This window comes from Lolium perenne, chromosome 5 (assembly GCF_019359855.2).
Source record: "Lolium perenne isolate Kyuss_39 chromosome 5, Kyuss_2.0, whole genome shotgun sequence".
NCBI lineage: Eukaryota > Viridiplantae > Streptophyta > Magnoliopsida > Poales > Poaceae > Lolium > Lolium perenne.
This window is the reverse complement of record NC_067248.2, coordinates 74,835,096-74,847,993: the sequence shown is the minus strand read 5'-3', so window position 1 is coordinate 74,847,993 and position 12,898 is coordinate 74,835,096.

Sequence of the window (12,898 nt, the reverse complement as noted above, 5' to 3'; positions counted from 1 at the left end):
TTAAATCTGTTTGCACTTTGCAGTATATGCTACTGCACGGATGAGCGGGACTGGAAGAAGCTGCTCCCCGACCTCATGTCCACGGTGGCCGACCTTGCGTTGCGCTCAGACGTGACGGATTACATCCGGCTGAGAGCCGTGTGCAATCCATGGCGAAGCGCCGCCAAAGCAGACCCGAATCTGATGGGCATGGACCCGCGCTTCTTCCCCCGGAACTGGGTGATGGTCCAACAAGGGGAAGAGCGTCGCGAGAAAGCCGTGTTCATAAACGGTCTCACCGGCGCCGCCATGCAGCTCCAGATCCCTCGAGAGTATGGGCACGCCATTGCCAGCGCCGAGGGCTGCCTTCTCTTGGCCTTCAACCAGGAGCTGCGCCTGTTCAACCCAGTGACCAGGGTCGTCGCCGATATGCCTGTAGGTGGTCACGGGCCGTCCACGGTGCCGCCAGCCCAGCCCGATTAAATCGTAATATCGGACGCCCACCGTCGGGAGAAAAAACTTGGTGGGCTTTCGCTACTCGTTCCCTACCGCCGCCACGCCGCTCGACGGGACGAGATTAGGTTTCTTCCTCGCAGCGGTCCGCTCCTCTTCGTGCCGCGCCGCGCCATGGCCGGCGACGGTCCGCCGCTCCCTCTGCGACTGTGATGCCCCCGCCGTTGCCCCCGCTCGGCGGCGCGGTTCCTGCGTGCACGCGGTCGCTGGCGGTGCTCCTGGTCGCCCTCTCCGCCGCCCGCGCACTCCCCAAAGGGCAGCAGCTCCACGACCACATCCTCAAGGCCGGCCACCTCCCCGATGTCGCCTCCTCCCACGCGCTGCTCGCCCACCACCTCCTCACCTTCTACGCCCGCCGCTCGCTCCCCGAGCTCTCCCTCCGCACCTTCCTCGACCTCCTTGCCCCGCCCTCCGCCGCCGCCTGGTCCTCCCTCATATCCTCCTTCGCCCAGAACTGCCTCCCCGCCGCCGCCTTCCACGCCTTACGCCGCATGCTCGCCGCCGGCGTCCCACCCACCGACTGCTCCATCCCCTCCGCCGCCAAGGCCGTCGTGGCCGCCGCGGGCTCGGTGCGCCCCGCGCTCGCCCCGCACGCGCTCCACGGCCTCGCGTGCAAGACGCCCCTTCGCCGGGGACGTCTTCGTCGGGTCCCCGGTTCTCGCCAAGTGCGGCAACCTCCCTGACGCCCGCAGGCTGTTCGACGAAATGCCGGACCGGAACGTCGTCTGCTGGTCCTGGCAGCTGGCGAAGTGCTCAGGCGTCAGGGCGTGCTTTGAGAGCTCCTCTGTGCGTGCTATGCCTGTAGGTGGTCACGGGCCGTCCACGGTGCCGCCAGCCCAGCCCGATTAAATCGTAATATCGGACGCCCACCGTCGGGAGAAAAAACTTGGTGGGCTTTCGCTACTCGTTCCCTACCGCCGCCACGCCGCTCGACGGGACGAGATTAGGTTTCTTCCTCGCAGCGGTCCGCTCCTCTTCGTGCCGCGCCGCGCCATGGCCGGCGACGGTCCGCCGCTCCCTCTGCGACTGTGATGCCCCCGCCGTTGCCCCCGCTCGGCGGCGCGGTTCCTGCGTGCACGCGGTCGCTGGCGGTGCTCCTGGTCGCCCTCTCCGCCGCCCGCGCACTCCCCAAAGGGCAGCAGCTCCACGACCACATCCTCAAGGCCGGCCACCTCCCCGATGTCGCCTCCTCCCACGCGCCGCTCGCCCACCACCTCCTCACCTTCTACGCCCGCCGCTCGCTCCCCGAGCTCTCCCTCCGCACCTTCCTCGACCTCCTTGCCCCGCCCTCCGCCGCCGCCCGGTCCTCCCTCATATCCTCCTTCGCCCGTAATCGCCTCCCCGCCGCCGCCTTCCACGCCTTACGCCGCATGCTCGCCGCCGGCGTCCCACCCACCGACTGCTCCATCCCCTCCGCCGCCAAGGCCGTCGTGGCCGCCGCGGGCTCGGTGCGCCCCGCGCTCGCCCCGCACGCGCTCCACGGCCTCGCGTGCAAGACGCCCCTTCGCCGGGGACGTCTTCGTCGGGTCCCCGGTTCTCGCCAAGTGCGGCAACCTCCCTGACGCCCGCAGGCTGTTCGACGAAATGCCGGACCGGAACGTCGTCTGCTGGTCCTGGCAGCTGGCGAAGTGCTCAGGCGTCAGGGCGTGCTTTGAGAGCTCCTCTGTGCGTGCGGTACATGGGCTTTAGCGAACGCCCACCTAGTCTCAAGGAAAGGAAAAAAACATGTAGCGGTGACCAGCCCAAGTCAGGTGGGCAGAGGTGGTCAGCTAGTGGGCGTCCATGGACAGGCCCACCTACAGCCTGAGTGCGTGCGGTACATGGGCTTTAGCGAACGCCCACCTAGTCTCAAGGAAAGGAAAAAAACATGTAGCGGTGACCAGCCCAAGTCAGGTGGGCAGAGGTGGTCAGCTAGTGGGCGTCCATGGACAGGCCCACCTACAGCCTGAGTCGCCGACCTGCCTCCTCCCTTTACCGACGCCGAGGGCTATCCGGACGCGGGCAACCAACTTATTTCAAACCTCCACGACGTCGCTGGAATACTCTACGACGCCGACGACGAGGCTGATGCTGTTCCCACCGTGGTGCTCTCCATGCCGCTCGGGAGCGGGACACTGCTCATGTATGCCAAGCCTGGCGACCACGAGTGGGAAGTTGACGCCGTCGAGGAGGAGGAGGGCGGCTTCGCCGGCGGCTTGGCCATGTGCGCGGGCGGCCTCTCCGTCCGCGGCAGCTTCTACGTTCCCACTTGCACAGGGGACCTTCTCAAGCTGAAGCTCCAGCCGCGGCCTCGCCTCTCGTACGTGGCTAGGCAGGACGCCCGCCACAGGTGCGACCGCTTCGGCGTCACATCTTTCCTGGTACCGTCGTATGACGACGCCGACGACGGCATGCTGCTGATACGCAGCTTCGCCAGTATCGGTGGCGACACCAATTGGTTCCGTGTGAACCTCAGAGAGGGGAGGCTCGCCATGCTGCAGGACGAGGAAATCCAGAACCAGGCTATCTACTCGCGAATTGTTGATTCCTGGCCGGCATACTGAATAGTATATATGCGAGGAAACCGCTGAATCGGGCTGTGGAATATGTTTCAGTTCGATCGACTGCATCTTTTTGTATTTGATGACTAAATGTCGAGTACATCTTTTAGTATTTGGCTAAAATGTACTGTGGAATCCAGTATTTTTTTCCTTTAATTGGAAATGGAAGCGCCATGTTATCTAACGGGGATAAATGAAAAACACAACACAAAATCATAAAATTCCTTGTCTCTTCATTTGGTTCCATACAATTCCTTGTCTCTTCATTTCAAACCAGAAATTTCATTGGATCCTTCTTCGGAGAACAATTTCTATTCTTTCAAATGATCAATCAAACATCTTTAAAGGTTCTAGATGATTTGAGGGCATCTCCAAAGGGGCGACGCATTTCGGATGCTCAAAACATACGCGCACGTCCGTTTGCGTCGGGTAGTAGACACGAAACTGGTAGTTTTTTACCACGATTCCGTTTACGCCTAGGGATGCCGCCAGTGGGACGATGCATTTGCGTGTCCGCATGAATTGGGAAGTTTCAAATATCAAAATAAATAGGTTCAAAGTAGTCTCAGTTACATCCAAACTCTTAACAGTCTACTTAAAAATAAGATGATATTGACCTCTACGCATTATCTTCGTGGTAGCCAATGTCCACTGATGCTCAGTCAAATCCGTCTGTAGGCTTCTTGATAAGTTCTCGTCAGTGACTTGAACCTTCATATGCAGATATTGCTATCAGGATGATGTTCCATAGATTGGTGCAACCAGCTCACCATGGAAATCCCATTGATGCTCAATGCGTCATCTGGACGCTCGTTCTCAACGATCATGTTGTATAAGAAGCTATTGAACGGTTTTGTCTGAAATCTGTACTGTCCGTGTAAAACTTCTAGTCTATCTTTCATCAATGGCAACACAGCTTTATATTAGATGTGAGCTGATAGCATTTCTGGTAAATACCTTCACTAAAAATCTTGATGTCTGGCAAATAATTCTCTTATTCGTCAGTATACATGGGCAAAGAAACTCAGAAACCCTCACGTACGAGAAGTAAATCCGTATTTCGGCTAGCATTAAGTGGGAGCAAAATTAGTTTCAGATGGTTATAATTTGTGCTTTCCAACAGTGGGATTTACAAAATTTCCTATGGTTATTGTGCTGCTAGTTGATTCTACAGATGCATGGCATAAAATTTCCTATGAAAAAACCCATTTTTTCGTTGAACTATCATGACTTTACAAGTAGGTTCTTCCGAATGGGAACAACACGCTATCTGTCGAACGCTAATCTAAAGATGCCCAAAGAAGATGTGAGATGGCATTTGCGATTATGAAGCAGATATTTAAGTGGAGGTTTGAATAGACTTAAAATTTAACGACTTTTGAATTCGAGGCATAGAAGTTTTCTCTCTTATCGTCTGAATGGTCCACTGAGAGTTATTCTGACGAAAAAAATGGCTAAGCCTAAGCTTATGAGAGGGAGGAAGAAATAAAATGGGTCAAAACGTGCTAAAGTTAGGAATGTGCATCAGGGAAATAATAATATGATTTTTTTATTTAACTTCAAATGGTAAGCATCATAAGAAAACTATTTTTCAACTCAAAAGAAAGATGGCATGATTGTTGGTCGATCAGTATCAATTTCAAACATACATCGCTCATTTCTTATAAGCACTTGTCGGTAGACAAGAAGCAAATTCGTTCACAATACAGGAAGAGTTTATTAATGACATCGCATAGATATCCATTGGAAATAGTGATATCTTCACTGCACCCTTTACTAAGAAACACGTTCTGGAGGCTGTCGTCCAATTGGACCATAATACAACACTCTGGGATCATATGGGTTTACTGAAAGCATTGGGAAGTAGTTCAGGGGGATTTCATGGCTATGTTCGTTGAGATTGAATGAGAGGTTTTGCCCTTGTTTGAGCTGACTTTTGCATTATCATTCTACTTCTTATAAATGAGGATATGGTACAAATTCAGCAATACGACATGTCTTGTGAATTTGCATTTTATAATCTTCATTTTAACCAATCGAATGTCACAAGTGGCAAGCACGGTAGTTTGACCAACTTAGCTCGTTTAAATGCCAAAGCAGCTGCGGCTACTCTCACTAGGTGTCTTTCGCCGTGTGATGAACACTAGTATTGAAGCTTTTTTTAAAAATAGACTTCGAAAAACCTCAAGATAAGTTTATGTTAGACATTGTATTGTAGCTGTATATGTGTATCCATACCTAATTGGTATTGGGCTTGTATTGTACCATTGTGTACCCCTTATATATATATGAGATAGGCCACCCCTAGAGGGTTGTGCCGGTTCCCCCTCCAACATATTGTTTCACATGGTATCACGACCTTGTCGATCCTGACCTAGATCGCCGCCGCCGCCTGCTTTCTCATAGCCGCCGCCGCGTGCCTCTCTCGCTTCCGCCCCATCGTCGCCGGCGCGACGACGAGCGCCACCTCTGGCCACTCTTCTTCTTCCGGGTTTCTCCCGGCCTCCTTGGCGGCTCTTCTCAACCGGCCGCTTGATGTGGCCGCCGCCACCATGCCCCAGGAGGGGACTCTCAGCATGGGCTCCCTTTTCGTGAACCCACCATCGACCTCTCCCGCGACGCAGCTCCAGATCGCCTCCGAGCCTGCCTCCCGCTCCATCGCTGCTGCAACCGGTCCCCTGGCCACGTCGCTGGCGCCTACGCCGGTGGCCCCTGGACCCGTGGTGCAGCCCGTGGTGCTCCCGCCCGCTGCTCCGGATGCGTTCGCCACGCTGCCGCCGCCCTATCACTTCGGCAATCACATCACCATCAAGCTAACGCCCGATAATTATATATTTTGGCGTGCGCAGGTTCTTCCGCTTCTCCGGAGCCATTACCTGATGGGCTATGTCGATGGTAGCCTGCCCTGTCCTCCCGCGCTCATCGACAGCGTGCGCGGTCCGGTGGTGAATCCGGCTCACCGTGTGTGGACGGCACAGGACCAGGCGAACCTGTCCTCCATCCAGGGGTCTCTCTCCCCAACGGTTGCCGGGATGGTTGTCTTCGCCACCACTTCCTGTGAAGCATGGAAGACGCTGGAGTCGAGTTTTTCGGCTCAATCACAGGCGCGTGCCAACTCCCTCCGCCGTGAACTCGGCGAGTGCGAGAAGCTGGAGATGAGCGCCAAGGACTACTACAACAAAGTACGCGGGCTCGCTGACACGCTTGCGTCCATCGGCCAGCCTCTCTCCGACTCTGAGTTCAATTCCTATGTTGTGAACGGACTCGACGAGGAGTATGATGGCTTGGTTGAGGTGATGGAAGATCGCAGCACCCCCATGACGCCCCACATGCTCTACGCGAAGCTTCTCCGTACTGAGCAACGTGTTGAGGCTCGTCCCGGCCGCCGGAATGGTGGTGCTCACTCCGACCCCTCGGCCAACATCGCGCACAAAGGTGGTGCTCGCAACGCGCCGCCTTCCTCCCAGGGCAAGTCTCCTGCCCCCGCGCCTCCGGCCCCTGCATCATCCCCGGGCTATGGCGGTGGGCGTCCTCAGCGCACCTGCCAGCTATGTGGCCGTGATGGTCACGTTGCTTCCAAATGCCATCGTCGCTTCCAGCGAAGTTTTCTCGGCCTTGGCAACGATCACTACTAGGAATTAGCTTATAGCCGCACTTCTTACCCCCGGCGCTCTCGCTTCGAAGATGCCAGCGGTAAGTTACCGCCGGCGAGTTGGTTTGGAGATGCCGGGGATATGCCCCTTATCGCCGGCGAGTCAGAATTGAAACCGCCGGGGGTAATTTGGGCCGAGAGCACGCAGATGTACTTTCCAATACCGCCAGCGACGGGGGCGAGTCAGGACTGAAAACGCCGGGGGTATTTGGCCCAAAACCACCCGGCCCCTTCCACCTCCCACGCCCCCACTGTCCTCGCTGGGCGTCGTCCCACGCCCCGACCTCCCACACCTCCCTCTCCCCTATCCTCTCCCTCTCTCTCACGCACCCTCACTCTCCCTCTGATTCTCCTTTTCTCTTCCCCTAATTCTCTGCGCGCGCGAAACCTAGCCTAGCTCCGGCCGCCGCTGTGCCCCGCCGCTACCGGCATCCTCGAGCCCCGCCGCGCGTCCCACCGGCTCCGCCTCGTCGTCCTCGACCTCCCCGTCGAAGGAATCGAGCGGGAGCGCCCGGAATCGCCGCCCTCGCCTCCTTCTTCTCCGCGGCCGGCCGAGCTTGCCGTGGCCGCCGCGACGCCCTCCGGCCTCTCTGAGCTGCTCCTCGGGATCCCGGTGAGCTGCCGGTTCCCCTGCGCCCCTACGAGCGTCCCCTCCCCCTCTGGTTCGCCCTAGCATCGCGCACCCGTGCCCGGCTGCCGCGCTGCTCGCCGGCACGGCTGCTCCGGCGACCTCCTTCGTGCGGCGCCGCCAACCTCGACTCGCCGCGCCGGCGCGCGTCCAACGCGCCTGGTCGCGCGTCCAGGCTTTGCCGGGAGCGCCCGCTCCGCTCGCCGGCGGCGCCAGGCCGCCGTCGTCAACCACCAGGGATTGACTCCGGTGGGACCCGTGAAGGAGATGGCCATCGTCGTCGTAGAGCGGGACGGTGGCGTGCGGCGGCGGGATCCAGATCGGGAGCCAGCAAATGGACTTGATCGCTTTTGTTTTTCTTTTCAGGGTCTTTGATGTAAACTTTTACACAGCCTGGCGCTGCAGATGCGCAGCTCGCCATGTTTTTTTTTATTTGCCAAAACTGATACCGCTGGCGAATGACTATGAGAGTAGGGAAAACGCCGGCGGTAATGGCCAGTTACCACTGGCGAATTTGAGAACGCCGGCGGTAAGTGCTTACCACCGGCGAGGTGATCGCCGGCGAATCCGAAGGTGCCGGCGGTAAGCCTTTTCAGGTCGCCGGCGGTAAGCCTTTTTCTAGTAGTGGATGGCCGGGACACGCGCAACAATGCGCGCCAGGACGCTATGGCTGATCGGCCGGCGCCTCAGGGCCAGCAAGGCCAAACGCAGTCTTACTCCGTCGACCCCGCATGGTACATGGACACTGGCGCCACGGATCATCTGACTAGCGAGCTCAACAAGCTGCATACTCGCGACGCCTATCATGGTTCTAACAAGATTACTGCGGTTGATGGTGTCCTCCTCACTTCTGATGAGGCTACTGAGTACAGAAGCATTGTTGGAGGTCTTCAATCTGACCATCACTCGCCCGGATATTTCCTATGCTGTCAACAGAGTTTGTCAGTATCTTCATACACCACGAGACACTCATTGGGCTGTTGTTAAGCGCATTCTTCGCTATGTACAGTCTACCTTGTCTCATGGTCTTCATATCCGGCCGACCCCCTCTGGGGTGCTCTCGGCATATTCAGATGCAGATTGGGCTGGCAGTCCAGATGATAGGCGATCCATGGGGGGCTATGGTGTGTTCTTTGGTTCCAACTTGATCGCCTGGAGTGCTCGAAAACAAGCCACTGTATCTCGCAGAGGCTGAATACAAAGCTGTTGCCAATGCCACTGCTGAGCTCATATGGGTACAGTCTTTGCTTCGCGAATTGCGGGTTTCTCAGCCACAGTCTCCAGTTCTTTGGTGTGATAATATCGGTGCTACATATCTTTCAGCCAACCCGGTGTTTCATGCTAGAACTAAACACATTGAAGTGGATTATCATTTTGTGAGGGAACGTGTTGCACGAAGACAGCTACAAATCAAGTTCATCTCCTCTAAGGATCAACTTGTAGACATCTTCACAAAGCCATTGCCTCTCCCACAGTTTGAGGCTTGCAGGCGCAATCTTACCCTTTTAGATTCTTTACAAAGTGGCTAAGATTGACGGAGGATGTTAGACATTGTATTGTAGTTGTATATGTGTATCCATACCTAATTGGTATTGGGCTTGTATTGTACCATTGTGTACCCCTTATATATATGAGATAGGCCACCCCTAGAGGGTTGTGCCGGTTCCCCCTCCAACATATTGTTTCACAGTTTAAATAGCCTTTCCTATGAAAAATATTGTGTTTGAAATGTTTTTCTCCTGAGTGGTGTAATTGGATTGCCTAGCCTATGCAGGGGAATTTGGGTATATATTAAAATAAATGATGATGTTTGCCACTACTTGCATACTACGAAAGAGTTGAGACATGGTGACCCTATGTCTCCAAATTTGTTTAATTTTGTCGCCGATATGTTTGCCATTCTTACCTCTATGGAGAAGGGGAGGATGGTCTATTTTGAGGAATCTCCCATAACTGGTTGATTGATTTGTAATTTTGTATGCATGGATCATGATGGAAAAGGCCGTAATTATGAAATTGATTCTATGTATTTTTACCAACTCTCTGGTCATCAATTGATTCAATGGGTAAACTCTGATCATGTGGAAATCGACTTACCATTATCAATGATGTTGTCACTACTATACCACTATTTATGTGGTATTATTGTTGGTATCTAAAGGGGTGCGTGAGATATTGGACCATATTACAGATATATATTCTCATGTCAATGTCATAAGGATAAATAAAAAATCAGGTTACTAAATAGAGCATGATATGTAGACCAAAGGATCAAGGCGGTCTACGGGTCGAGAATCTTGAGATAGTATTTTTGCGTGCAAACGAGTGTTCAAGTTATTAATTGAGAAGAGATTATTACAAGAATTTCTACATAACAAGTACCTTCACTCTAATACTATATCACCGGTGATAGTGAAATATTCTTACTCCATTCTAGAAGGAACTCATGTGATTAAAGCAATACATTTTCAGTCAAGGATATTTCATTTTAGGTAATAATACGGATACAATAGTTTGCCGGGTTACTGGGCTAGGTGATAGAAATCTAACCTCCAATACACTTGTCTTTATAATATAGTGCAGAAGAATGTCGGTACTCATGTTCTTAATGGCACCCGTCTCAATGTTAGTTACGAGCGGTCATTGACTGGTAAAAAATGGATGAACTTGTTGAGTCTTGACTAAACACTAATGGATGTTAAACTGTGTATGACGATGGATGGTTTTCGGTGGAACATTCTTCTTCTGGATTGACCATGTTTAGTCCGTGTTGTCGAGTAACATATTGTATAGGTATAGGTCCCCGTGTTTTGTCAGGGTTGTACCTGTAATTGTACATGTGTCCACCTATATATATATGAGCAGCCGGCCCTATTGGTGCTGTGCAATCTCCAATAACTCTTCTACATGGTATCAGAGACCCTTCGGGTCCTGACCTAGCCGCCGCCCTCTCCCCCTAGGGGCGCCGCCGGCCTCCTCCTCCCAGCCCTAGCCGCCGCCCTCCTCTCCCCTTGGGCGCCGCCGCCCCTCCCCACCCCCGGGCGCCGTGCCCTAGTCGCCGCCCCTCCCCAACCCCAGGCGCCGCCGGCCCTCCTCCTCTCTCCCACACCACCGCTTCCGCCATGGCCGGGTTCTCCTCCTCCGGCCCCTCCGATCCCTTCGACTCCTCTCGCTCCGGCAGCAGCAACCCCTTCGCCGGCCACTCCGTCGCCGTCATCCGCGACATCCCCATCGCCGAGCGCGTGCCGGTGATGCTCTCCACCACCGCTGCCAACTTCTTCCCGTGGAAGACGTACTTCGGGCTGCTCTTCCGCGAGTATGATCTCCTCGATTACGTCGACGGCACCATCGACCTCCTGTTGCCTGCCAAAACCCACCGGCGGGCAGCGGTTAAGCAACACGAAGAGCCGGGAGGCTCCCAAGACTGCTGGTGGGCCTTGGTCCCTCGGTCAACGGCCCGCAATGCTCTGGCACACGTCCTGGCGGATGCAAGGGCGTGCCACCTGACCTATACCTGGTCAGGAAGGTGCTGGATCGCTTCGATTAGTTTCCTGCATGGTAGACACGTAAACATTAAATGAGCCTCGATCGGCTCTCAGGTTACCCTGTAGATCGGCTCAAGGAGCCGATCAACCCATGGTTCATGTTAGATATGCAATAACATGGGTTTCTTGCTTTATCAATACTAAGCTAATCAGATCTATGACAGTTTAGGGTTTTCACCGCATAACCGGAACATCCTACACGTGATTGAGCCTGGCAGATACGTAAGATAACGGAAAACGAACCCTAGATGAGGCCTAAAAACCAACATAGTGTCGATTCCCGGAACGTCCCTTCTAGGATCAGCAAACCGTACCCTACGCGCTACTGGATCATTCAACCCGTTTGCAAGGCCTAACTATGCAGATATTAAACTAATCCTTGAAGAACAAGGAGCAACCGTAACAGATCGAATCTACTAAATAAAGACAAAGCAAGGCGCTGCCCTTACACCTAAGATAGGTGTAAGAGCAGCTAGATATCGAGGGGCAGCGTAGCTAAGCAAGCAGATCATAAGAACATCAATGCAAGCCCCAAAACACCTAAGATAAACAGTACTACTCGCCATCAACAACGCTTCAGTACGAGCAATACAAGATAACGAATAAACGTATACTGCCTAGATCGCAAGATGCGATCTAGGCAGCATGATGCTTACCCGGAAGAAACCCTCGAAACAAGGGGTGGCGATGCGCCTGGTTTGTGTTTGTTGTGAACGTGATCGTCCTCCTTTCTCAATAACCCTAGGTACATATTTATAGTCCGTGGACTTTCTATCTTTGGAAGTACACCTAACCGTGTACGGGCTAAACTCTATCTCTTAATTTTAAACTAAGATGCAATCTAAAATACAGATACACGGGCAATCTAGCTCAAATTCTTGTACAAGACCGATTCAGAGACCTTCCACGTGTATATCTTTCAAGCCCATCTCCATCGCGGCCCATCTCCTGATTTGGCCAAAATCTGGTGATAACACATGCCCCCCTGGTTTTGGCAATGATAATTTTAAAACCACTCTGTTTTTTCCTCGTAGGGTCACGTCGTGGCAGAGTAGAACCGTCGCAGTATGCTTTCATCATGATGCCTTGCCTTCTCAACTTCTCTGCACGATTTGACAGTTTTGGCACCACGTCCTCGGAAATCAGCGCAACATTAAATATCCACTATGTCCCCTTTATTTAACCGCGTCGAGCCGTTCGCTTCTTCATCCTCTACTCTGCACCAGCCATCGGCAAAAAACCCCCTCTTTGCAGCCATGGCTTCTTCCTCCTCTGCCTCTTCCAGCCTTTCCTACCACTCATCCTCCTCCAGCGAGCTAGAGCCAGAGGTCAATCTGGCGGCCATCTACGAGGCTCTCGCCCCCGAGTATTGGGACGCGAGGGACTGGGACTCCTCCATCGAGTCGGAGGACGACGAGCCCCTTACCGACAGGGAGGAAGACCTCCGGTTCCTCGTCGACGGGGAGCTGGTACCGGCGAGCGACAACGACCTCTTCCCATGGGAGGAGGACCTCTCCTCCGACGAGGAGGAAGAGGAGGCGGAGGAGACGGAGGAGGAGGACTCCTCCTCCGCGGGGTACCCACCGGCCAAGCGCTTCCGCGCCGGGTCGGATGATGATGACGACGACGACGACGAGGAGGACGAAGCCCCTACCGGCGGCTTCATCAGCAGCGACGAGGACGCCGCCGGCAGCAGTGCCGACAGCGGCGAGGACGGCGACGACAAGGGCAGTGACGGCCCGTAGATTAGGGGCTAGAACAGGGCTAGTAATAGTGCATTAGGCACTAGATGATCCCTTTTGAGAGCAATTAGCTCTTCATTGTAAAATCCCCCCTTTGAATCAATGAAAATGTTCTTCCAATTTGTCTTTCCAATTGTCCGATTTTGAATCTTCCAATGGTCAAAAGAGGTCAACGCCCCAAGAACCGATAGCAGCGTATCGGTCTTTCACCATCACACGCTCATAAGGCCAACCCGAAAACCAAATTGGACAGGTTTAAGCAGACATCTCCAAAATCCAGACAATAACTTGATGCCTGC